General features: G+C 35.0%; 1 long non-coding RNA gene across 1 annotated transcript in view; it reads right to left on the bottom strand.

Annotated features, from left to right (window-relative positions):
• Positions 1–957: 957 nt before the first annotated feature.
• Positions 958–26,084, bottom strand: part of LOC123242381 — a 501,284-nt gene continuing 476,157 nt past the window's right edge. Inside the window, exon 5 of the long non-coding RNA XR_006505817.1 lies at positions 958–1,071. This is a non-coding gene — a long non-coding RNA (uncharacterized LOC123242381). The remainder of the gene's footprint in view (positions 1,072–26,084) is intronic.

Below are 26,084 nucleotides of genomic sequence, written 5' to 3'. Positions count from 1 at the left end.
TCAATCTCCAAATTAGATAAATAGATGATACACACACACACACACACACACACACACACACACACAGGCACAAATAGTCATGTCTGTATGTGATTGTAGGGGCAGCTAGATGATTCAATGGATAGAGTGTACAGTTTAGGGTACATTAAGGAAGATCAGAGTTCAAATCCAGCCTCAGACAGTTACCAACTATGTGATACTGGGAAAATCACTTAATCTTATTTGCCTCAACTTCCTCATCTGTAAAATGTACTGGAGAAAGAAATAGCAAAACACTGTAATATCTCTGCTAAGAAAATCCCAAATGGGGTCATGAAGAATCAGACACAAATGAAGCAACTGAATAACAACTATTGGTGGCCTTTGATAAAGAAATGACAAGGATATTTTCCCCTTTCATTTTTGCAAGTGCTTGGTTTCAATTCAATTCAATATTTATTTAGGTCTTGCTAAATGGGAAAAACCAGACTCTTGGGGGCATCTGGGTGGCTCAGAGGATTGAGAGCCAGGCCTAGAGATGGGAGTTCCAGAAAGTTCCTTTTCAACATCCTTTTTATTTATTTTTGGCCAATGCCAAAGTCCCTATTCTCCTAGGGGAAAATATATGTAGAAGTACACCCATGCACCTCCACATAGGCATGAAGTTCAGCCAAAGTTGAAAAATCTTCCATTCTGGAGGAAGGCATTTTAGAATGTTGTTCTTGTGAAATATGGGATAACTCTCCAAAACAATTTCAAAATTCTTTGAGAGTAAATGTTTTCTCCTCCACCCTTCAAATTGCAATGTACCTTAATTAACAAATGGTTATCCATTTTTTATCCAAATAATTATCCAAATGGTTATATGAAAAAAATCCAGACTTCTTCATATGTCCAAATAAGTTATATTCAAAATCAGTTCTTTAAGTTGGTGATCTTAATACAGGGTTCATAGTTTGATTTTTACCAAGATTCAGAGAAATGTATTTAACCCCAGTTAGAACCAAAACTTTCCTTTTAGGTGGGCATAATAAAAGTTACTTACCACAGAGAGTTGATGTGAAGAAGAACCAGCTAATGTTCTTGAAGCACCTAAAATGAAAAATGATTTGATAAGTGTTACACAAGTATCAGTGTTAACAAGTAGAGGCTAAAATGGCAAGAATGAAAGTAATTCTGTACTTTTCTTTTTTCTCTTAATTTGGGACACTGGCTTCAGCCATGCTATAGCAAGCTAAGGTTGCTTGCTTTTGGAAGTGAAAACACAGCTGGGGACCCAGAAATGACTTGGCTCCTTTAGCTGCCTCTATGTTTAACTTTAAAAACTGTAACCAGTTGCAACCAGTTGTGAATGCCTTGCTATCCTTCTATGCAATTCCCTGTAACTTGAGTTGAGAAAGTTTTGTTTTATGGTTAATTATCCATGGTCTATTTAAAAAAATAAATCAAACCATTGTGAACCACCAGGATTTGCAGCTCCATTTGAACTTTACTGTACTTTTGATTAAACATTTTATAAATAAAAACACACTGGTTTTCTTCTTGTTGTTGGCTGTTAGTTATTTGGGCCCTCGACATAAATATTATGGCAATAGCAGCAGAACAAGCTATGGATTATTTACCCCGGTTTCATAAATTGTGAGTTACTGGTGTTATATGCCTCCATGAGGATAAATGAATGTATAGTATTATATTCCAACTAAATGTAAGAGAAGCAGAACAAGTGAACTGAAACCTTTTAAAACCAAGACCTTTTATGCAAAGTCACAGAGCAACAAAACAACCCCTAAATTAACATTTAAAAAGCTCCTTCTGTGAAGAAACAAAATCCCTAAATATCATAATCTGAATAAAAATGTTGCTTGCCAAACAACTAGAGGTCCATCCTGTTGAAGTTTTTTTTTTCCTTCATTTTATTACCAAGAAGTCACATGTAGTTTTCCATGGGACGTCACACAATGGCAATATAAAAGTGATGTCCACTAAATTAATCAAAAATACTATGAAAGGAGAATTTTTCTGTGTTAGCTAGTAGTAAGCAGCTTGGTGGCATAGTAGGTAGAACAAATGATCTGGAGTCAGAAAGACCCAAGTTCAAGTCCTGAACTAAACAGTGACTACCTGTGTGACCCAAGGCAAGTCACTTAACCTCAATCAGAATTTCTTTATCTATGACACAGGGATGACAACAGCACCTACCTCTCACAGGTTGTTGTGAGGATCAGATGAGTTAACACATGGAAAACTCTATGCAAACCTATAAAAATGTTAGCTAGTAAAGAGATTATAGAGTACTGGACTACCCTTCACCAGGAGACTCAAGGACAAAGGATATCTCCAAGTATAATAATGGAGCAAAACGATAAGAAGGAGTCTCGAGGAAAAATATGAGAAGATATTTTTAGACCAAGAATATGATGATATTCATAGTTTCCCATGTGAAATTACTCTCAGATCACTGAGGCAGCTTCTTGATTTTGTGTTTTAAGTGGGAATTTTGTTAAAAATAAAAACAAAACATACAAAAAAAAAGAATCCCACAGGTCTCCACAGCAGACTGCTAAGGGATGGTTAAAAGGGAAAATAGGAAATAATTTTCTTGACTGTGTTACCTTTGGCACAATACAAATAGGGAGGCATAGTGGCATCAACTGCCGGGAATAAGATGAGACAATGTGTCTACTCTAAGGAACTACTCTGAGCAATTACTGGGCTATACAAAGATGTACCTTCTACATCATCCTGCCTCAACACAGCCTCTCCTTGCACTGGAGGTTTCTTCTCTTCCCTCTTCTGTATTGAAGACACACACAGAAGGTCCCTCACCAGCCACTAAACAAGTACATTTTAAATAAGTTCCCCTTTAAAAGGTAAATCAGTAACTTTGGTACTTACAGTAGTACTGAGGCTATCTCTTTTGGCTGCTAACAGGACCCAAATAACTCGACTGTTAAGAGATGTGAAGGCCTCAAGAGAAAAGAGAAGCCGATTAAAACTATCCCTAATATCTTTCTTACCCTGGCAACGCTAATCTGTGGCCCTCTAGCCATTTTGACTGCAGCTAGTTATCTTTTGCCATTACAAAAGCTAAACTGGAAGCTGCCTGACATTCCCAGGGCTGCTTTTGCAACAGAAAATGAAAGCTAAAAGTGATGGGTTGGCCACAAATGGATGTTAAAAAGGCAACTGAGCTCATAAACAGGGATTGGAATGTGCAAGAGTACTAACCAATGAAAAGGAAAGATGTTACAAGGCAGAATTGAAAAAAATGGTTAAATTCTTGGGGAAAAAAAGAGATCTTCTAAACAGCTGTTTCTGATATTTCTATCAGCTAACAGAGATGTCAAGAGGTAGCATGGCATGTGTAGCAGAAAGACAGTTGGCCTCAGATGGCCTGGACAGGGAGACATGAATTCAAGACCCACGCCCCTGGAAGAATGGCGGCTGTGAAGCTGAACAGATAATCGCATCTCTCAATGCCAGACACCTCTATTCCGACCCCTGCACTATAAGTTGCAGAACAGTCACTGATCTACAATCACAGAGGGAGATTTTGCACTAGGAGTTCTATAGTAGGACACTCTTGGAATAAATGACTAACAGAGAATACAAGACGTTAGGGCATCTAATGGGTGCATAAATACATGTGTATACTTGGTTGTCGAACATTAATATGCTATAACTGAAAGAAAATATTTCTAATATCTTACATATATGTACATAATATATAGATGATATTTTTAACAGATGTACATAATTATCTGTTTTTGCATTAAGCTGCTTGTCACAAACGTTGTCTCTCTCTCTCTCTCTCTCTCTCTCTCTCTCTCTCTCTCTCTCTCTGTTTCTCTCAGAACATTTCAATATAACAACTTGTGGGGGACATTTTAAAAATGTTTGTGGACATAATGTCCTAGGTAGCACTGTCTTATACTGACGAAGTTTCAATGTTTTTCCAAAAACAAATTTATCTGACCCTTAAATATTCTGTTACGGAGACTAAAACATCACTACGACTATCACCCAAACAAAGAACACTGACAATGATGACAAATTGCTAGAAAATAATTCATTCATTAAATGCTATCTGATGCTTTTATTTGATTAGTCAGTATTAATAACAAGATAAAATGCATTCTTTTGACATCTTCAATGTGTAAAAATCTTTGGCCTCAAAGTCCTTTATCATTTTCTATCTGACAGCTTGTTTAAAAGTAGGTCCAAACTCTTCTGGATTTGTCTCAGCATCATATATTTGAAAATAAAACCACATTTACCCTGTTTTCAGCATGAAATGAGGTCCTAAAATAAAATTGCTTTCTTTAAACTTCAGATTCCATGGAAAAATCAAAAGAGATGTAAAATTGCCTGAAATGCACAAAAGGAAAAAAAACCATGAAAATGAAGGATAAAAGATCATCACTCTGATTGCTGAGTTGGTGTCCATGGAATTGAACAAGATCTAGAAGAAGGCCTTTACCATATTAAGAGAATCTTTTGCAGAGGGTCTATAAAAGATCCTGGACAAAAATCTTACAGAACGATAAAGGGAATGGCTGCATCATTGAGATCATAGTTTCACATAAAGGAATTGAAGCTTAATCTAAAATGGTCACAGTGAAGCTATACAACTAACAACGTAGGGTTTTCAAATGAAGGAGATCTGAATGTAGTGACATGCCTGGAGTGTCTGATTTTGAGGAGGCTGAAGCTGGTAGATTACTTAAGCTCAGAAGTTCTGAGCTTCAAGTGGGTCTAAAGCAAATTTGTTGCCTACATTTAATCAGGCATTAGCATCATGAGCCCCTGCAAGAAAAGGGTCAGAAGGCTGTCAAAAGAGGGGGAAACTGGCCCAGGTGGGAGAGGGAAGAGCAAGTCAAAGTTTCCATGCCAATTATTATTTGAATAGGGTCCATGAGTGACCATTGTACTTCCAAATTGGGTAAAGAGAGACCTGCTTTCACAAATAAAATAAAATGAAATAAAATATGTTTAACAAAATAAAGTCAGAAAGAAAAGGTTTAAAAGAAATCATTTCAAAATACAAAAAGAGAAGATACCTTAATATTTCCTGAAATCTGAGTGATCAAATTCATCCATTCTCTTTGTCACAGTCTCCTTCTTTCCTTCTTTTCCCTAACCTATTAGAAAACCCCACTCAACTCTGATCTTTATTTCTTTCAGCAGATGCAACATAGTTTCTGCAGATATGATTTCTCATTTTCTATCCATCTGACAGGCAGAAACTTTTTTTAAGAACTCCCTTATCAGACAAATTTCTAAGTCCCAGTGGACACCAGTCAGTTAACTGAAACGAAATATTATAACAGGAAAGAAAGGCAGATAAACATGGGTCCAGAACAGCATACAAATTTCATTGTTTCCATTTGAATTGTAAAGGGAGTTACTACAGTGAGAAAGGGGAGGTGCGAGTTGGAGTGGGGGTGGGAGTGAGAGACATCAGGGAAGCAAAGAAGGGGAGGAGGAGAGGACTTTTGTTGTCCCTTTGAAGTTTAAAGAGGAGCATAATGTGTAGAATCCAAAAGTATTTGTGAATACAGTACAGCGTGACAGGAAAATTCTCAATGAGTATTGCAGAAGCTACAGGATCTTAAATAGAATCATTGTTTAGGGGTGAAGTCAACTGAGAGATTGAATAAAATATATCTGTGCTGTATCATGAGAGACATTTTGTCTTTCACTAAGAGTTTGGGGTTTGAATGCACTTTGTCATGAAAAGGAACATTAGAGTGTTATATGGTCCCCAAAGTAAAAGCAAGAGGAATATGATGTTTACATAACTGACTTTTTACACAAATATTCCATCAGGTTACATTTCAAGTAAAGAAAAAATCAGCAGCCACCTTCACTATATTTTAAAATTCATTTCATAGTTCAAATATTGTTAATTTTTCATAAAACAAATAAAAAAGAAGTCAGCCTTAAACACCTTAGAATAATTTTAGTCTTATTTTACCTGGAAAATGCACCACATCAGGGAGGGTCAAAAAGTCCTGTTTTAAAGCAAGTTGAGGCACTGGTAATTATGGGATGTTAAGCTGCAGCCTAGAGCAACTACAAATGGCCATGGATGTTAACTGATTCCTTTCTCAAAAGTCTGAGAAAAGGGAAAAAAAACTGTAAGTTTCCCCATCTGTTATTTCCTTTTTTTTTGGCTGTAGAAAAGTAAAATTATGCAAGAGCTTTTGAATGTAAAGGCTGTGTGTGCTTTTTCCCTTTTTGTCTCTGTGTACTGGGTATGTGATGTTGCGTAACTGAGTACAGAGTGGGCGGTTAGCGTTTACTATTGATTTACACTATGCCATATAATGAATTCAGAGCACTAAAAAGAAAGGCTAGGGAGGGGTAGGGAGGAAAAGAGGGAGAAAGGGAGAAACAGGGAAAGAGAAACAGAGATTCAGAAGAGAAAGAAAGAAATCATTTATGGAAGCAATTCCAATGCTGGGAACAATATGTTCACTTATTCCTCTAGGGTCTGAATTTGGAAACTGATTAGGTTTTAGGGAAGCATATTTGCACCAGTTACCCCAATATGTTAACTTGATTTCCAGTGAGGATTTGGGCTGGAGATCCTTTGAATTTACTAAGGTGTCAATAATTTGAAACCAATGTCACTAATAAGTTAAAAATCATTGACTTGAGTCCTATCTCTGTGCATTTAAGAATTGATACCTAACTAAGCTCTAATTTCAACTGAGAAAATAGGCATCATTATAGAGGACACACACACACACACACACACACACACGCACGCACGCACGCACATGAAAAGTTAAGGTCATCAGTGTTGCGAAAGGAAAATATGTTCCACTTCACCCAATGTGTCATAAATTTTAAGTAGGAAGCATTTAGAAATCTCTAGGCAAGGTTGACGCTACTCTGTTCTCCTTTCTTTGCTATTTAGTTATAAAGGGTACAGTCTAGGGCCACTTTGTGAAAAAGAGAAATGGAGACAACGGGTTGGATTTCTAGATTAGTAAATAGCTACTGCCATATGACTATAAATGACAGCTGAGGTCTCTGTGTTTTAATATGGTCTGTATTAAGTTCTATGTGCATGAAAACATTTAATAGTTATCGTTTAATAATAATATGGCTATTTTTCAAAGGTTCCATTTTGCATCCAACATGGCAAAAGAAAAGAAATTATTTCTTTGTTTGTTGGTTTGTTTTTTAGAATAAAGCACAGTATAAACTTTTGCAGCCAAAATGGGATTCTTCCCCCCAAGGAAAACAGCTCTTTGTGTTTGATGCATCATCACTTCAATGAGGAAGCCTTCAAATCTTTGTTCAAGGCCTATGGGTCTAGAGAAGGTCTATTCTTTCATTGACTCCACAAAAGTTTACTGAACAACTGCTATGCATAAAGTCAGAAATCTGGCCTCTGACACTTACTGGTGTGACCACCTGAAAAATAAGCTGCAGAAGGAAATGGCAAACCCTTCTGTATCTTTGCCAAGAAAACTGAAAATGGGGTCATAGAGTGTCAGACAAGACTGAAAATGACTCAACATCAAAAATGGAAAATATAAAAATGAAGTATGACATTGGCCCTATCCTTGAAAATTTTATTTTGCACTAGGAGGGTAAGAAAAATTTATTTTGTACTAGAAAGGTACCACTACAGTGTGATAGGATTATGGCATAATGGGAATAATATGGTCAGATTGTACTTTAGGAACATTATGAAGGCTGAATACTGTAGGCTAGGAAGCCAGTAAGTTTTCAGATGGAAGGAAATCCTGAACTGACACAGTGGTAACTGAAATGGAGAGAAAAAGGAGGAACATTATGTAACAGAATTATAATATCAACACGACAGAGAAGAAGGGCAAACCAAAGGTAGAGAAAGAATTTCCCTATTTCTCACTCAAATGAAGAAACTGGTATCAGAAGCTATTTTAGCATGAATAGATCTCAGAAGTGGCATTGTAAATTAGTAAAATGTTAGAAGCAAAATGGGAGAAGAAAAGAAGGACAAGGAGAAAAGATGAATTGGAGAAGAAAAGTGAAGGAATAAAAATGTAGGAGGAAGAAATGGAAGAAGGGAAGAAAAGTAGTCAAAACATGGCAGGAAGCATGTGATAGAACTAAAAGAATATGGGCAATCCACTGTGTGGATTTGAGAAGTAAAAGTTCTACTTGCACTAAACTTTTTTATAATCTAAACTTGTGATTTCACTCATAAAGGGAATTCCCAGGGAGGAAACTCCCTCTACCAGTGCAGACTGGCAAGTGCTATAAAATTTATAGACTAAAAGAGTTGCATGGTTTGTTGCCTGCTGTCTGGGTTAAGTGACTTGCCTAGGATCACAGAGACATACTGTTCCAGAGGCATCATCACTTGAACCCAGAGCTTCATCACCTAGTGGCCAGTTCCTAGACACTATCTCACATGGCCTGTCATCTATCTGCTAAAATTCTAACTATCTGCATCATCTTTGAGTTTGAGTTATTTTCCAAAGGTGTGGGCCTATGTAACAGAGCTATTCTTTCATGGACCTAATCACAGAAAAGGCAACAATGGGGAGGCATTAAACTATAAAAATGCAGTTGTCCCCAGTGGTTCCTTCATGAAGTGTGAATGAGGCTTTGGAGTCAATCTGAATGGCAAGGAAAGCCAAAGGATGAAGCTTCTGGGTGACTTTTTAAGAGTTAGCCCATTGAGTCCAGGAGAGACTTAAGGAAGATCCTGCTTCCAAAAAAAAAAAAAAAAAAGGCAGAGAAGACACATAGAGCTGGAAGAGAAGTGCCAACAGAAGCCACTGACGCAAAGAAAAGGGTTAGAAATCTGGGAAGTTGTATTCAAAGACTGTGGGAAGGAGTCTGGTAGGGCAGATCAGGTATGAGGACTGGAGTGGTATGAATTTTATCTCCATTTTCAAAAAAAAGGGAAGAATTTTTGATGTCTGAAAACTTTAACAACAATAAACAATTAGCAACAAGATAATACAATGCATTATTTAAAAGGCAATTAGCAATCATTTAGAAAAAGAAGCAATGGTCAAAGGGTTAGCATGGCTTAACCAAGAACAGGCCATGCCAGAATCATAGATCATGAGAAAACTGGGTATAGTTTACTTAGATTTTAGGAATATACTTGATAAAATCTCTATTTAAAGACAGATCATAGATGTGAATTAGAATATTGAATACTTTGGCAGATTCAAAACTGGTTGAATAATAGGACCCAAAAAGTATTGATTAATAGTTATATATCTACTTGTTAGATAGGAATTTTCAGTGACTATTTCAAGGATCTGGGGCTGGCTTGTGCTAATTAAAATCTGTTGTAAGTGACTTGGATGAAGGCAAAAATTGGCTTTCCTATAAAACTGACAGATGACACAAATCTGGGTGGGATAGTTACCTTGTTGGGTTATGGAACTAAGATCCAAATACTCTTGAAGGGCAAAAATATTCAGGCATATCTAATAAAATGAAATTTAATAGAGATAAATATTAAAGTCTTGTACTTAAAGATAATCATTCTGAAACTATTTCTCTAGACAGCCTGCACTTTCCTTTTATATACAACTCTGTCTCTCTTAAGGAACAGGAATTAAAGGAGTCCATGGCACTGAGGGGGAAAGCCCTTTATATCAGCAGTCATAAGAAAAGTAGACCTATTCTCTGTTTCTCTGTCTACATATAAATGACTACTGATAATGACTATTATGTAGTTAAGAAAGCAAGGATCTTTCCTGTTTTCTTAGTCTAGAGATGATTATCCATTGTAGAACAGCTGATAAGGAAAGAATAGAATACTGGAAGAAGAGTTAAGAGGGATCAGGAAACACATTTCTAAGGAAAACCTATGTACCAAAAGTGGTATTTATGAGTTGGGTGACAAAAGGTAAGTCACAACTTCTTTGAACCTGTTTCCTCATGTCTAAGATGAGTATGAAATATTTTAGGGGTCTCTATGAGACATATATGAAATCACATAAGTAAAGTGATTTAAAAATTTTTAAATAGTACATAAATGTCACAGCTTAATATTAGTCACAATTCTTCCATATTATTGAAAGTATGTTCTTTATGGCAGGAAAAAGAGATAACAGATAACTATTCTTGGAGTTATACTGATATTTGTGAAATGTAAAAACATCTTAAGGAAAGACTCCAGGGATCCTTTTTTAGGAATTAGGAAGAATGAAATATGATAAAGAAACATATCAAAAGATTTACATTAACCGATGCAGAGTGAAGTAAGCAGAGCTAAGAAGACAGTATCTATGATGCCTAAAAATAACTTATATGGAAAGGGCAACAACCATGAAACAATCATTAGTAAATATTGCAAAATTGTAAAGAAGCAGCATGACTTCCCACAATAGAGATGAGAATACATGCACCTCTTCAAATTCCTTACAAACTGGAGGGAGGCTTATAGGTAGGGAACAACAAATATATTTTCAGTCTTTTTTTCAATGTATCAATTGGTTTTGCTGATTGTTCTTTTCCTACTTTTTTCTTGAAAAAAATTTTTGTTGTTGTTATATGCTGTTGCTTACTGGGAAAAAGAGGGGGAAAGGCAGAAGAAGTGATTTAGGGAAAGTAAAAAATAAAAGATCAATAACAATTTCTTTTAAGAAACGATACAGGAAAAAGGGCATAGATGAGATATGTTTTATACAGAAGACAGATACACATATCTATAAGATGGTGGTTTTACTCAAGTAATGAAGCTGTACACAGGAAAATTTATTTTAATTTCCTTGGTCAAGATCTATAGGAAAAAGTAATGAAATATCTATTAAATTCATCTTGTAAAAATGCTTAAAATTATATGGATATTTAGTAAATGAATTAAAAAGTTGGATTTTGTTGTTGCTATTAAAGGGCAAGGCACAATGGGTTTAGATTAGGTTATATAAATTAAAGTTGATATAAATGAAACAAAGAATGCTTGATTCCTGGGGTTTATTTTTATTTTTTTTTAATTTAAAAAAAAATTTGTTTTAATTTTTTAAACCCTTAACTTCTGTGTATTGACTTATAGGTGGAAGATTGGTAAGGATAGGCAATGGGGGTCAAGTGATTTACCCAGGGTCACACAGCTGGGAAGTGTCTGAGGCTGGATTTGAACCTAGGACCTCCTGTCTCTAGGCCTGGCTCTCAATCCACTGAGCTACCCAGCTGCCCCCTCCTGGGGTTTATTTTTAAATCTAAGTATTCATTTAAAAAAAACCCCAAAGATAACTTGGACTGCTAAATTAAAGGTCCTTAAGGAAAGCATCACTGGAGAAAGACTAGAAAGGTTTATTAACTAGTTGTGTTATTGAGATCACTGTGCAACTATGATAGTGATACTGTCTTTGAAAAATGGAGTTGTCCCTTTGCTAGCTTACCTATTTGGGACAACATTCTTTTTTTTTTTTTTTAGTTTTAAGTTTTTGTTTGTTTTTTAGTTTTTAAGTCAACTGATGTATGATAAAAATGGATGCTTTGCAGTGGCATGAAAGAAACAGATGTGCTTTGCAAGATACAGCATGTCTTTCTAAAAAGTTTAGTATAAATCTCACTTTCAGGATCCCTGATTTTGCCAATGTGAGGCTCACACCACTGAAGAAGATCACAAATTTTACCAAGTGCATTACTAATTGTCTTACTAAGACAACTTCATTAAATTCACAAGCATTTTTTAAGTGCCCTTTGGATACTGGATACTAGGGATATAAAGGGAGGGGAAAAGAAATAGCTTCTGCCTTTAAAAAAAAAACATATTCTACTAAAGAAAAGAACATGTGTCTGTGAGTTGCTGTGGTTGAAAAATAAGACCATAAGACATTAAAGAAGAAGTTTAGTGTGTATCACTGTTTTATCAGTGGGATCTTATGAGAAGGGGAGGTGATTTAATGAAATTTTGAAATAAAACCAATTAGAAAATAAGATGATCTTTTATAATGGAAAGACATCACTGCCCTATGTATATGATGCTTTTAACTTTGGATTTTCATTTATCAGGTACAGTATTCATAAGGCTGTCATATGTTCTTTTTTTAAAAATAATTTTTTTTAGAAAAGTTATCATGGTTGCATGATTCATGTTCTTACTTTCCCCTTCACCTCCCGCCCCCCCTCCCCATAGCCGGTTGTCATACCTTCTAACACAATTTTTCCTTTCTTCCTTCTTCCTGTACTCTGAGAAAGACTTCATATCATTTAATTCCACCTTCTCACTTTCAACCAATTTCTTTTGCCTTCTTAATGCTTTAAACTCCAAACTATTCCACACATCTATTACTCTAATTTTTTTTTTTACTAATTTCTCCCTCTTTAAAAAAACTGGCATTTTATAGGACTTTCTGAGTAGTTTTTATTTTGTTTTGTAGTAAACATTTCCATTTCTTTTCTTAACAAATTCACTAAAGTCTGGGGGCAGAAAATTTAAAAGAATTTTAAATGGGGATGGCAAAGAATCAGACTTTTCTCCCAGAATTATAGAGATCATTTAGTTCCATTTCCTTCATTCTGGGCATGGGGAAATCAAGGCTTAGAGAAATACAAAGACTTTCCCAAGGACACCAGATATTGGTGAAGCAGAGATAAGACTAGTACCTGAGTCTCCTGATTCCTAATCTGACTTACTTCCCATTAAAGCACATGTCCCTCCTTTAACTCCTTCCTTCTGTCCCCAACCCCTCCATTTTTTAGCTATCTCCCAGATGCTACTATTTTGGTACTGTTGGAATCAAAAAATTTGGAGAAATTTGGAGTGGTGATGTAATAGCACTGCCCTATTTCTCTCATTTCCAAAATAGTTAACAATAAAATGAATTCCAACAAGACTGGCAGTTAGACACAAAATGAAGTCTGAGATTAGAAGAGAAGTTGGACATGAGAAAGATGTCCCTTGGTATTAGGGCCACTGCTGCCAGAATCACTGTAATTAAAGTTGTGTTAATGTTTCCATTATAAACCCCACTCTTTGGGGGTTTATAATGCAGTTATAATGATCAGCTTTAAACTTAAATACATCCCCAAGTATCTTAGAAAAAAAAGATTTTTTTCTCCCCAATGCCTCAAAGAAAAACCCTCAAATCATTCAGTACTACGTTTGTTTAATATCACCCTATGCCTAGTATTCCACCCCCCCCAACTCCACAAATAGGATGTAAGTGCTTATCAAATGAGCCTGATGTACAAGGACCCACAATGAAGACACCTGTCTTAGGAAATTCAGGGCCTTAACTTGGTGAATTAACTTGTTCAGGGCAACAAATGAATAGATACTCTCACTATGAAAAAGTTACTATAATTCTTGTGAATGAGTGTTCCCATTCCCTTCAGAGTAATGAAAAGAGCTTCCATAATATGTCTAAAAATCTCACTTATTTGCCACTCGAGGTTTAAAGAAATACAAAAATACTAAAACTTTGACAGGGAGGAGAAAGAATTTCTCAAGTTTCCTTTAACCCCCTTTCTCCTGTAGTTACATCAGTGTGGGCAGAGTTCTGAAATGGAAGAAAAAATTCCTACATATCTTTAGCTGGGACTCTATATTCTAGACACTAATATGCCCTATGTCCCAATGAGGATTCCTAATTACACATTAAAATCACTGAGTAGAAAAATGTTCCAGGAGAAGTAGGAGCAGTTTAGGTAACTCCATCATTATCTCCAATCTCCCACAGATAAGAGGTCCCACATTGTCCTTAGTGTCTGTGGTAACAGTAACTAACTCCTGGGCAGAGAAAGTTCCCTTGTTTAGCAAGCTTGCTCCCCTCCCTGAAAATACTTGATTCAGGATGGTTTGTTACTATCTAACAATAGTTTTTAGCTTAACAAAGGCATATTTGGAAACAAATGGAAGACTCTTTGTCCTTAGTAAGGAAACTCATAATTTCCCGGGAACCTTTAAATCAGACCAGATATCTATGTGTTTATAGCAATCTTTTAAAGAGCAGGACAATTTATATGAGGAAAAAAGTTAGAAAATACAATGCATATACAGTCAGATGATGGTTAATTCAATATTAAATTTTCAATCTGTCTTCATATGTGTATATCTATATCTATATGTCACCTTACTAAAATTTCTGTTGATGACTGTGGAATATTTGGCAAAAACTAAACAGTAAATAAATTAAGCTGTGAGGGAAGGAAGGAAATCAAGAAGGAGCAAAAAATGAAGGTTCTGATTATGTGAACTTTATTTCAGAACAATAATCCTAAAATGTTCTTTTTCCCCCTTGCTAAATAAATAGATCAACATTTTAAAAGTGGAAAGCTGTGTGTGAGATGAAATTTTACTGTGTTAGTTGGGCAAATGATTATTTTTAAAATAGTCTAATTTTGCTTCAAAGAAGACTTTACATGTGTGCATACCATTTTGTATACTAAATAACTACTTGTTTGAAATATATGAACTAATTAGGTGAATTAACAGTATTTCTGAGAGTCTCTAAAACAATATTATACTGTTTATTAACTTTATAAATCTCTATTGAAACGTGCTCCTTTGACATTATTCAGAAAAGGGAAATTCTGTTCCATAATACACAAAAGAACAGTCTTTGATAGCAATTTTTTCCACAACATCAATATAAAAAAAATCACGTGTTTACAGTATTCGTACTTTGTCCTATTTTCTAACTTTTTAGCAAGTCCATGGGAACAAAGACGGCTAAGGTGGTTTTTTGTTTGTTTGTTTGTTTTAAAATCAGTGTAGTGAACAGCTTCAAAGCAGAGCCCTAGCTAAATGAATTAGTTTCAGTGTTTGAGATGAGAGAGGGCATGAGGGTCCTAAGTGTGTATAGGTTAGTCTTGTCACCTTCCCCTCTTCTTGGAATGAAGAATGATGACAAGTAGGTTAGGGAGAGGAAAAGAAGAGAACCTCAAAAAGCCTAGACTATTTGTTAATTGTATATGTGGCACTGGGCAAAAAGCTAAAGGAACTCTGATAATTTTCACAGTTTCAATGAGGTTTCCAGGAATTTTAATCTTTCCAGATATTCTTATGGCAAAGCTAAAGAAGCGAAAGTATTTGCTTTTAGATGCTCGGGGACGGGGGGGGGGGGGGAGAGACAATAACATGGTGACTCCCTGTTTCTACAGTGTCCCTACCTATTGCTAAAATAGAAACTGGAACATTAAAAAAATATTACCCCCAAAAGTAGGTTATGCCCTACCCCTCTATGGCTAAAAATAACCACAAAAAGAAAGGAAGAAAGAAAGAAAGAAAGCTATTTTGACTGGCAAAAACAGACGTGACATGAGAGTAACAGATGGAAGACCGATAGACACTCTCACAGAACACACTCAGCAAACACAAGAGCAGGCATCCCTTCTAAACTGAAGTAACAATGGTGACTCTTGCCTCCTGCTTTCAAACTTCCCTTCCAAGGGTGTTTACTTAATGACTCCAGGAGAATTTGTGAAATATATTGCCGGCTGACACTGGCACATCTGCCCATTCCCAGAAACAAGAGAAAGTTGATAATCATTGTCTGTGAAGAGAGAGAGAAACAGAGAGACTTCAGGCAAACTGCCTTCTTTGCGACGCAGGACAACACTGACTACCGCAGAGCTGAGGTGGGTGCTTCCCGCCCTCAATTCAAACTGTTTTTAGGTAACATGATACTTTTGTACGCCAGGCACACAGCAGAAGCCAGCACCTAAAAACTTTCATTCAGTAAATAATTAAAAGTAACAAATCTTCCTGCTAATTGTTCCTCAAACTTGAAAGAAAGGTTATTTTCTTACCTTACACTGTCTTCTGAAATCTGACAGCGTCATTCAGTCAGTCATTTCAATGTCAGCTACTGATTTTCAACTCTTTTATTACACGGAATACAACTAATAATAAAATGGTGCTGATCTCCCAGCTTTCACTATATAACATCTATATTTATATGCTTAGGCTTCTATTCAGATCTATATTTATCTGCTTTATCTGCCTACAGTGCATCTGTTTCTCATACACACAGACATATATTTATATATATACACACATACTGTATATATGTTATATATAAACACACATACACACAAAAATATGTATGAATGTATGCTTGTGCATCTCCTTCAACAGAATGCAGGTGCATAAATACTCAGACATGTGATATGTATACAGAGATCATAAATGTACATGTAAACAGATGTGTACATCCTAACAACAAGGATCCTGTCTGCCTTACTTGGCTATTGACCTAAGAGACTTTTTACAGGGTTTTTGTGTTACATAGTCAGAGGCACTACTTTTGCAAGGGGGAAAGAGTCCCTTAGGGGAAAAAGAAAACAACACTCCACCTACCCATCCAAACACACATATGCCCTGCCCACCCAGTTAATCCATTCTTAGAACCATAAAAATATTAGAACTAGAAGACAGTTTGAAAGTCAGGTAGTCCAAGCCTTTCATTTTATGAATGAGGAAACTGAGGTGAAGATATGAAGTGATGTGCCCCACGTCGCACAGCTAACTGGATCAGAAACTTGTCTTCTGGTTCTCAGCCCCTACAACTCTCCACTGTACTATCCTCAGAACTCCTTGAACTGTCCCCTCCTCCAGAAATCCTTTTTTACTGCTTTAAGTAAGTAGAAAGAAGATATCTTTCTGAGTTCATATTTGGCCTCAGACACTTGCTGTGTGTCCTAGGGAAGTAACTTAACCTTGTTTGCCTCAGTTTCCTCATCTGTAAAATCAGCTGAAAAGGAAATGACAAATTATACCAGTGTCCTTGCCAAAAAACCTCAACTATGGGTACAAAGAGTTGGATATGACTGAAAAGTCTAAATAACAACCATCCTGCTACTTTATTTAAATGATCCTTTTTTTTTTCTTCTTTGTCAACTTGAGGGAATATTCCAGGAGCATACAGCTGATTGTTAAATTTCTATTGTGAGCATTTACATTTTAGAATTTGGCAAACCCTACAAATTGGGGCTCGATTATTGTTTCGTGATTGTCTAGACTTAAGAAAGTGATAGAGAACATGTTAATAATACAGATTACACTTAAAAATATTTTCTGTGTACATCTGTGATATGGAGAGATGGTTATTAAACATTTACCAGCACATCCCTGATGGCTCATATTTATAGAGCATTTTACAATATTTCCTTACAAAAAAATCTGTGCAATAAATAATAAAAGTAATTGACATTGAGAGTTAATTAAATTGACTTGTCAGGGGTTACTCAGGGGTCAGTTGCAGAGCCAGTTTATCTGACTCCACGGCATGCTTTTTCCACTACACATGTATAGTTTCTGCATACCTCTGACTCTAAAACTTAACTATATTGTAAATACCACTGATCTTGTCTAGGTGATTCCAGTTTTGCACAGAAAACCTAATACAGAGGCTCTTTTCAACATAAGGAAAAAATAGATGTTGCAGAAAAGGAAATAGTTTCTCTTATTGTTTTCTCCCCAAAATTCAAGTATGAAGTCTGCATCCTCCACTGGAAAGTAGAAGATATAAAATTCTCCTAAGCAATGTGCCACAAGTGAAGTTTGTTTTAAAATTTAAAGTCTTTATTACTTGAGATCTAGTCCATTATGCTATTTTTCATTTTAAAAAAGTCAATAGCACCTTTCATCCACAAATTGCCAAGTCTTGTTAGCACTAAGCCAATATTTGGAAATGGAAGCAGAAGAGGACAAAAAAGATATTTGGGAAAGGGGTGTAAAAATTTCACTATCTACTCTTCATCCTCTAGTCTTCCAACTTGTCCTCTACAATGTTTCCCCCTCCTAATTCCCCCAACCAAGCACACACACATAGTCACAGGGAGCACATAAGTCGACCGTCTTTAGAAAACCAAAACCAAAAAGAAAGGCACATTGCCACTGATAAAGTGTGGGGAACAGATTTCTTCAGAGCAAGTTATTCTATGCACATGGTGAAGTGACCTGACTCAAACCTCTTCAGACTGCTAGCCAATAAGAAGGCTGCCGAACCCATAGGATTTTTACACTTTGTACAGTTAACTCACAGACTCAAATCCAAAATCCATCACTTGGGGATACCATGTGGATTTGTGAAACTCCCTGCGGCATACTGCATCCATAAGCCAAAGAATGGATATTATACTGATCCATACATGCAGCTTTTTGTTTGCGACATATTGATAATTACTCTTTATTTGTGAATTAAATCCAAATAATAAAAACAAATTGCAAACATTCATCACACAGAACATTTCACTTAACTCTTTCAAACCACAAAGAGAATGGGTGGGTGGGGAGCATAATACTACCAAAAAGAGAATTGCTTCAAGGAACTTGGGAAGGATGAATGAACTTGTGGAAGTCCCTCCTCCCCAATTATGATTTGGTGGTTTTTTGTACATTTCATGTCACTGATACAAAATTATATATAGTATAGCATGCATCATGAGAAGTTCCTATCAGGAAATAATTTATCAATTGTTGTCTACATGTCTTCAGTCAACAAGTATTGATTAGGCACCTACTATATACTCCGCACTAGATGCTGAGGATACAAACCCAAAATGCAACAGTCCCTCCTTGTATTCTATGTAAAATACAAGTGAAAAATTCATCAAAAGGCAGTCAAACTCTGAGTAACTGGTCCTTAGGAACAGATAATGAAACAAACCTTCCTACTCATGGCAGAAGTGGGAAACTATTAGGACAGAATATTGTATACATTTTTCAGGTGTTTTCTATTGTTTTTATTTTTTACTAAACTCTTACCTTCTATCTTAGACTTAACAGTGTGTATTGATTCAAAGGCAGAAGAGCAGTAAGGGTTAGGCAGTGGGAGCTAAATGACTTGCCCAGCATCATAGATGCTTAGAAGTGTATAAGGCTAGATTTTGCCCTTCCCTGGGTCTGGCTCTTAACCTATTGAGCCACCTAGCTGCCCACTTTTCTATCATTTTTTCTTGGTTACAAGGGAGGGTTAATAAAGAGATTTTCAGGAGATGACTGACATAAAAATAAAAAATTCAGCAAGCTTTATTAAACAAAATAAAAAATAAAAACAAAGTTTAAAAAAATCTAGGAGTAAAAAGCAAAAGCATTTTAGAGTACAACATTTATTTTGGAAATGTAAAAGCACCTCTCCCACCTAATTTGTCTTAAACTCATTTTACAAGTGGAAAAAAAATCAAACCTAGAGATTCCTTCCAGAAGCAATCCAACTATTATTGACAGGAGTGAGAATAGAAGCTTTTCTCTCAATTTCTGATGTTAATATCCAAAAAATAATGATAATATGGTTATGACACTAGAAATTCAGGATCACAGGCTCCAAAATCCTTTCAGATTATTCACTGTGACAAAGGCAGACTCAGATAGTCCTATGTACAATCACTAAGAGGGAAAAGTTATTCAAGACCTCATTCAGATTTCATGTGGCAAGGTTTAGGGCAAAAAGTGGCTCTCTAAGAAAAAGCCCTGCATGTTTTCTTTAGGAAATGCAGAACACACAGTACCGTATTTAGTACATGAGCATTGGGAAGGGGAGATACCACCATGGCAAAGTGAAGGTGGGTGGGAACATGGACCCTACTGGGCTCAGACGGGTAACAGTGTGCAGAGAGGAAGCCCTCCCACGTTCACACATACTGAGAAGCAAACAAAAAAAAGCCAAGGATGCAGTAAAAATCCTGCTGTCCCAATAATACACACAGATGTTCCACCATTGTTTTCTTTTATGCACATTTTAATTAAGAGCTCAGGATCAAGCTTTAAAAATGGTATTAAATGGCTTGTTTACATTTGCACTATATATCATTTATCATGCATTTTGTAACAGTGTATGTCTCTTGTCTTCAAAAGGATTATTTAGAAAACATTAAGATATAGCTACTATTCCCCACCTAACTCTCTCTCTCTAGATCTGAGGTTCAGGAAATCTGAAAGCAAGTCTGAGTGAGATAGAAACTTTTACTTCCTTTAATGCGTATTCAAATGATTTCCATTCCCCATAGTATCTGCATTAAGACTACCAAACCAGAAGAGAAGAAAGAAAGGAAGAAAGAAAGGAAGGAAAGAAGGAAGGAAGGAAGAAAGGAAGAAAGAAAGGAAGAAAGAAAAAAAGAAATTAAACGCATATTTTTGTGTTCTATTTGTAAATTGGGAATGGTTTTTAGTGTGGCCTTTTACATGACATACATCTTATCTATGTGTGTGGCCTTCATACACATAATTGCCTATTAATATAAAGAAGGGTCAAGTTGATGGTAGTGACAGGTCACATAAAAGTGAAGGTTTGAAGTACTCCACAGGAGGAATCCTAATTTCATACCAACAGAGCACTTCTGGAAGCCAAAAATTTAATTCCATACTTGTTAAGAAACTACTTTAAATAAGAAAGGAACTATGCTAAGCCAGAAGGTTCATGACAATAATGAAAAATTCACCGTCCTCAAAAAGACTATATCCATTTGTAAGATAAAGAATATGCAGAGGTAAATAAATACAAAGTAATTTGAAGGAGGGATAGTAAAATCAAGAAAATTTTTTTTGAGGAAGTGTCACCTGATCTGGGTCTTACTGAAGGGTTCTGAAGTGGGGAGATGAGAAGTAAGTATAATAAATGTATAGGGTAGGGGCAGCTGGGTAGCTCAGTGGACTGAGCCAAGCCTAGAGATGGGAGGTCCTAGGTTCAAATTTGGCCTCAGACATTTCCCAGCTGTGTGACCCTGGGCAAGTCACTTAACCCCCATTGCCTAGTCCTTACCACTCTTCTGCCTTGGAGCCAATACACAGTATTGACTCCAAGACGGAAGGTAAGGGTTAAAAAAAATTTTTTTTAAATGTATAAGGTGCTGGTGAGTGTAAATGAATGTAGAAAAGAAATGGATGATTGAAGATAGAATATGCGAAAGGGATTAAAATGAAATAGATCTGAGCAGAAAGAATGACCTGGAATACTGAAGGCTTTAAATGTCAGCCTGAGGAGTATACATTTTATTCTAGAGGAAATATAGAACAAGGGAAGATTTTTGAATGAGAGAATGACACAGTCAGATCTGTATTTCAGGAAGTTTGACTTGATAGTTGAAGGAGAGAATGGAAAAAGAAAGATTGTGATGGGGTTACTAATCTAGAAGATTGTAGCTGTCTGGAAAGTTGTAGCTGAATGGAAAAAAGAGGGTATTATATGAACTATTAAGGAGACAAAATTGACAAGATTTGGCCATTGATTAGATATGCTATACGAGAAAGAAGAAGAGTAAAAAATGATTCAAGTTTATGTAGTTTGGTTACCAGCAGAATGGTGTTATTTTCAAAAGAAATATGGAAATTTGTAGAATGTGTTAGCCACCAAAAGAAGTCCACTTCCAATCTAGACAAAGCCCAGAATCACAATTCTTATAGGGTTTCAGCTGCTTAGTATAGTGGAATGAATTGGATAAATAGGTAGGTGTGCTCATTTTAGAAATTCTTACTCACCTTTTACTGTCTTCTGGCCCAAGAGTAAGAAGAAATAAGAATTACTAGGATATTCAGGGAGAAATGAGAGTTAACTCAAATGTTAGAAGGCACAGAGAATCTTCTCAAGATTAATGGACAGCCTACTAGCAAATGTCTATGTGAATCTTGGGGTCCTCAAATCGTGAGGTGTACTATGCTGCCTTAAAATGGATTAACAAAGAAAGCAGAATTCAGGATTTATATATTTTCAATATACTGTCCATCCCAACATGAACATTCAGACAATTAAAGTTTAGCTTTTTGGATTAAACATTATCCATTTGGGTCCCGCTCTCATGTAAAATTTTCAAAATATCTCACATGTAGCACAAATGTTGTTTTCAAGTATTTCTTATGGTGCAACTATAGTTTCAAAAGAAAATGCCTTTGATTTGCCTTATTGGTTCAATGCAAAGAACACACTACAAAGCAATGGTAAAATTTCTGATTTGAACCAGTTTAGAGTTAAGAATAAAAACAAACAAAGAACCTTATTTTTTTAAAAATACCTTTCTTAACATAGTATTTCTCTAGAATTTAAGTTATTTGAAGGTAAAAACTAGGTGAGCAATTGTTCTGGCTGAAAAATCTTATGTCTCCATCATTGTTGTGGTTTTTTGTGTTTTTGGTCTACACCAGAAATTTGTTCACAGTGGTAAATTCCCACAATGGAGACTTGGGCAATCCATACAGATCAGCCAGCCCTTTGAAAAGTGAATAGTGAATGCTCCAACATACAAAGAAGCTGAGACAGTTTTGAGTCCTGTCCTAAAAGAGAAACCTACCACCCAAGGGGGGAGTCAGAAAGTTAGCAATAAGGGAATGTATGGAAAAATAACAAAGGAAACCAGGAGAAAGAAAACTCAGTTAAAATCTAGAGCAAGAGCAGATAAATCAATGAGTTACTAAAATCAGAAAGGAACTATGAAGATATCCAAAAGATTGTAATTGTCTTTAAGCAAATATTGAAACACAAATGGAATTAAATAAATTGCAAAATCTCCAGAAACTATTTTTTAAAAAGTTAAAAGAAAGACACCTTTCTGGTTAAGAAATAAAAAGGGAAGAGAAAGAAGGAAGAAAATAATAAGAAGGACCACTAAGTTGTTTCTTTCTTAAAGTTCGCCAAGAGATAAAAGTGAAAATGGAATTTAAAGAAAGAGTAGAGAAGCAGGCCACAAATACTATGGAGCAAAAGTTGTAACAGTCCTACTGGAAATATGTGGGACTAAATTTTGGAATGGGAGAGTGCAGAAACAGGGAGAAAAGAGATGGATGATAGAGGGGAATATGATGTAACCTAGTGAAGTCTGTGGTAAATGATGTGGGAGAAATGACTTGTACTCTCTCTTAAACAAGACGGGTCATAGGAAAATGGGTGGGTTACCAAGGGAGGGATTAAAACAAGGAAAGAAGAGTAGAGAATTGGATAAGAAAATAAAATGTCACAATCTGGTGGGTATATCTATAAAGAAATATACAAAATAAAAATGAGAAGTTAGAACAAAATTTCCTATGCATCAGAAAAATTCCCAAAAGCAGAAGTTGTAATAATACTATGAGAAAAAATAAGTTAACAATGTAAATAGGAATAAAAGAGGAAAATACATTATGTTGAAAGGAGCCATGGAAAATGAAAAATAGATCAATATAAAAATGATATGCTTCAAATACCATTGAACCTAAATTTTTAAAATTAGAAGCAGAAAAAAATAAACACAAGAAGGAATACTGAAAATTAGAAAAGAAATGGATAATTTAGAAACTAAACAGGCTATGGAAATTAAGTTAAACTAAAAGCTTGTTCTTTAAAAATAATAATAAAATTGATAAATATTTAACCAATTTGATTAAAAAGAAGGTAACAAAAAGAAAAAAATCAGTCAACAAAATAGCAAATAAACAAGGCGATCACAACCAAGCCAAAAGAAATAAAAAGAATTACCAGAATTTAATATTCATACATTTGTTTGTTACACACAAACAAAAATAAGGACACAAAAATTATTAGTATTGCCTTCAAAAAAATAAAATGAGCAAACAAACAGAATACCAAAGAAAAACCTTAAATCATATAATTTCAGAAAAGAAAACAGAACTAGCTGTAAAGGAACTTTAAAAGAAATGAACTTCTAGATTAGATTTATAGATTTCTGTCAAACTTTTGATGAATAATTAACACTAATGCCGCACATATGATTCTCAAAAATAGAGAATAATTATACTTTACCAACTTCCTTTTGTGAGGAAAATATAATCTCAGTATTTAAACTTGAGAAGCATAAAGCAAATGGAGAATTAGAGACTAATGTAAATGAACTCTTATTTAAAACTTTAAAATAAAATACTTCAAAAAAGACTACAACTAGCTAGTTCAAGAAATAATGCATTATGACCAAAGTGTATTATATCATAGCTACCAGGAGGGTTCATTATTAAGAAAACAATCAATATAATTAATCATATTAACAAAGAAAGAAATTCTCCCAAACATCCAATATAGAAAAAAAATCCCTTGACTAAGGACAGCACTTATATGTGCTAAAAACAAATGACTTAAAGAAAATAGAGATTGTATTTTATGGCACATAATTTTTTAGGAGTTAGGTTCCTGGGGTGAGGAGGAACAATTTAGGAATGATGGAGAAGCAATTCTAATGGGGAAAAGAAGAAAAGGTTATCAAAAGAGACTAAAATAGATGAAATGGAACCTCATTAACCAATTTAGATTTTATTTTTTTTAAAAGAAAGCATGTACAGAAGATGGAAAAAAGGTAGGTAAGAAAAATAGATATATAAATGTATTATGTATGTATATACATACATATAGAACATGCATGTCATATAGAAATTTAGATAGCTTGCCATCTATGGCTTCAATCAAATCATTAATAAAAAATGTTAAATAGTACATGGCTTATAGATCTACGCAAATGTGTCAAGGTCCTATAAAAAACTGTGTTGAGATAATGAGTAAATTTTTATTAGAAATCCAAGAGATGGAGGTGGTATGTTTGAGAGCTTTAATGGAAGATCAAAAATTAAAGAATAGTTATGTCCTCTTTTCTGTGTACTCCATTATTGTCCGATTCACCCCAAACATTAGTTTTATCCATCCTTTAATAGACCTAAAATCAAATAAGATAATGTTTATAAATTTCTTAACAAACCTTAATAGTTTATATAAGTACAATTAACAACAATAATTTTACTATTACCTCCTCCATTTTTCTTCTAAGAACAACTATGTTTAGACAATATTAAAATATAAACACAACTTTAATAAAAATTAAGAGAATAAAAATGGATATAAGTGCTTGTTTTGTTTTTGTTTATAATTTTATTGTATCTGTATTTCATTATATTTCATCCGTATAAGCAAATCCCCAAAATTAACACAATATTTCTGAAGTGGTCTGACTCAAGCAGAATTCAGTAGATTCTCCTCTTCTTAGTTCTAGACACTATACCTCTCTAAGATCACATTAGCTTGTTTGGCTGCCATGTCACACTACTGTCTCATATTGATCTTCTGCTAAAACTCTCAAACACACCAGCAACTAGGCAAACAGCCCAGTTGGGAGAGAAAATGAAAGCAAAAGCTAAGAAGCAGGCATTTGGTCTTCATATGGCATATCCATAGAAAATATGAAGAATGATTCCCTATCTATGTTTATAGGAATGTGGACATATATACATGTATAAGCAAATATATATGAATACTAGAGATGTTTAGTTGTCCATTAAATAACTATTATATGTGTTTATGAATTACAAACGTAGCCCAAGATGAGCTTATTTACAGGTCTGCCTCCAATTTGTACTTGTGAAGTCATTATTATTTTTAATCTTAATTGAAAGGGTTTACATGGGGTTACTAGGTAGATCAGTGGATTGAGAGCCAGAACTAGAGCTAGGGAGTCCTGGGTTCAAATCTTCCCCCAGATACTTCCTAGCTGTGTGACCGTGGGCAAGTCACTTTATCCCAATTGCATAGCCCTTATCATTCTTCTCCCTGGGAACCACTACTTGGTATTGATTCTAAAATGGAAGATTTATGTTTAACATTATTAAAAAATCATTAAATCTTTAAAAAATCTAACATTTATTTATTTATAAGATTTACATATATAGTTATATATAATATATAATAGAATTATTAAAATTAAAAATTGCTTAAAATTTACATTCATCTCCATTCAGTTTCTGTTCATTTTATTTATTTCTGTTCAATTCATATTTTAGTCAGATGAACATTTAATTAGATTCAATGCAACCTGTTGATGCCTTGGATAAAAGTAAAGATGGCATATTTACCAAATTTGCTAATAGCACAAAATCCTTGGGATAGCTAACATAATATAGGGCAGAACCAGTAAACAAAAGGATGTTGACAAACTGGAGAACTGAGCTAAATCAAAACAGATGAAATTCAATATGCATAAATGTAAAGTCCTATAATTGGGGACAAAAATTTAACTTATTAAATATACCATGAGATAGACATGGTTAAATTAAATAGAAAAATATCTGGTGATGATAATAATAGGTAACATTTATATATAGTATATTACAAGTGCAATATGAGTAAATAGCAGAGTATGGCAACTAAATAAGCATTTCTATGATGTGCTGAGACAGGAATAGGGTCTAGAAGAATAGAAGTGTGGTCTCATGGTATTTC

This window comes from Gracilinanus agilis, chromosome 3 (genome assembly GCF_016433145.1).
Source record: "Gracilinanus agilis isolate LMUSP501 chromosome 3, AgileGrace, whole genome shotgun sequence".
Classification (NCBI taxonomy): Eukaryota; Metazoa; Chordata; class Mammalia; order Didelphimorphia; family Didelphidae; genus Gracilinanus; species Gracilinanus agilis.
Note: the sequence above shows the minus strand (reverse complement) of the source record. Positions and strands in the feature narration are given on the sequence as shown.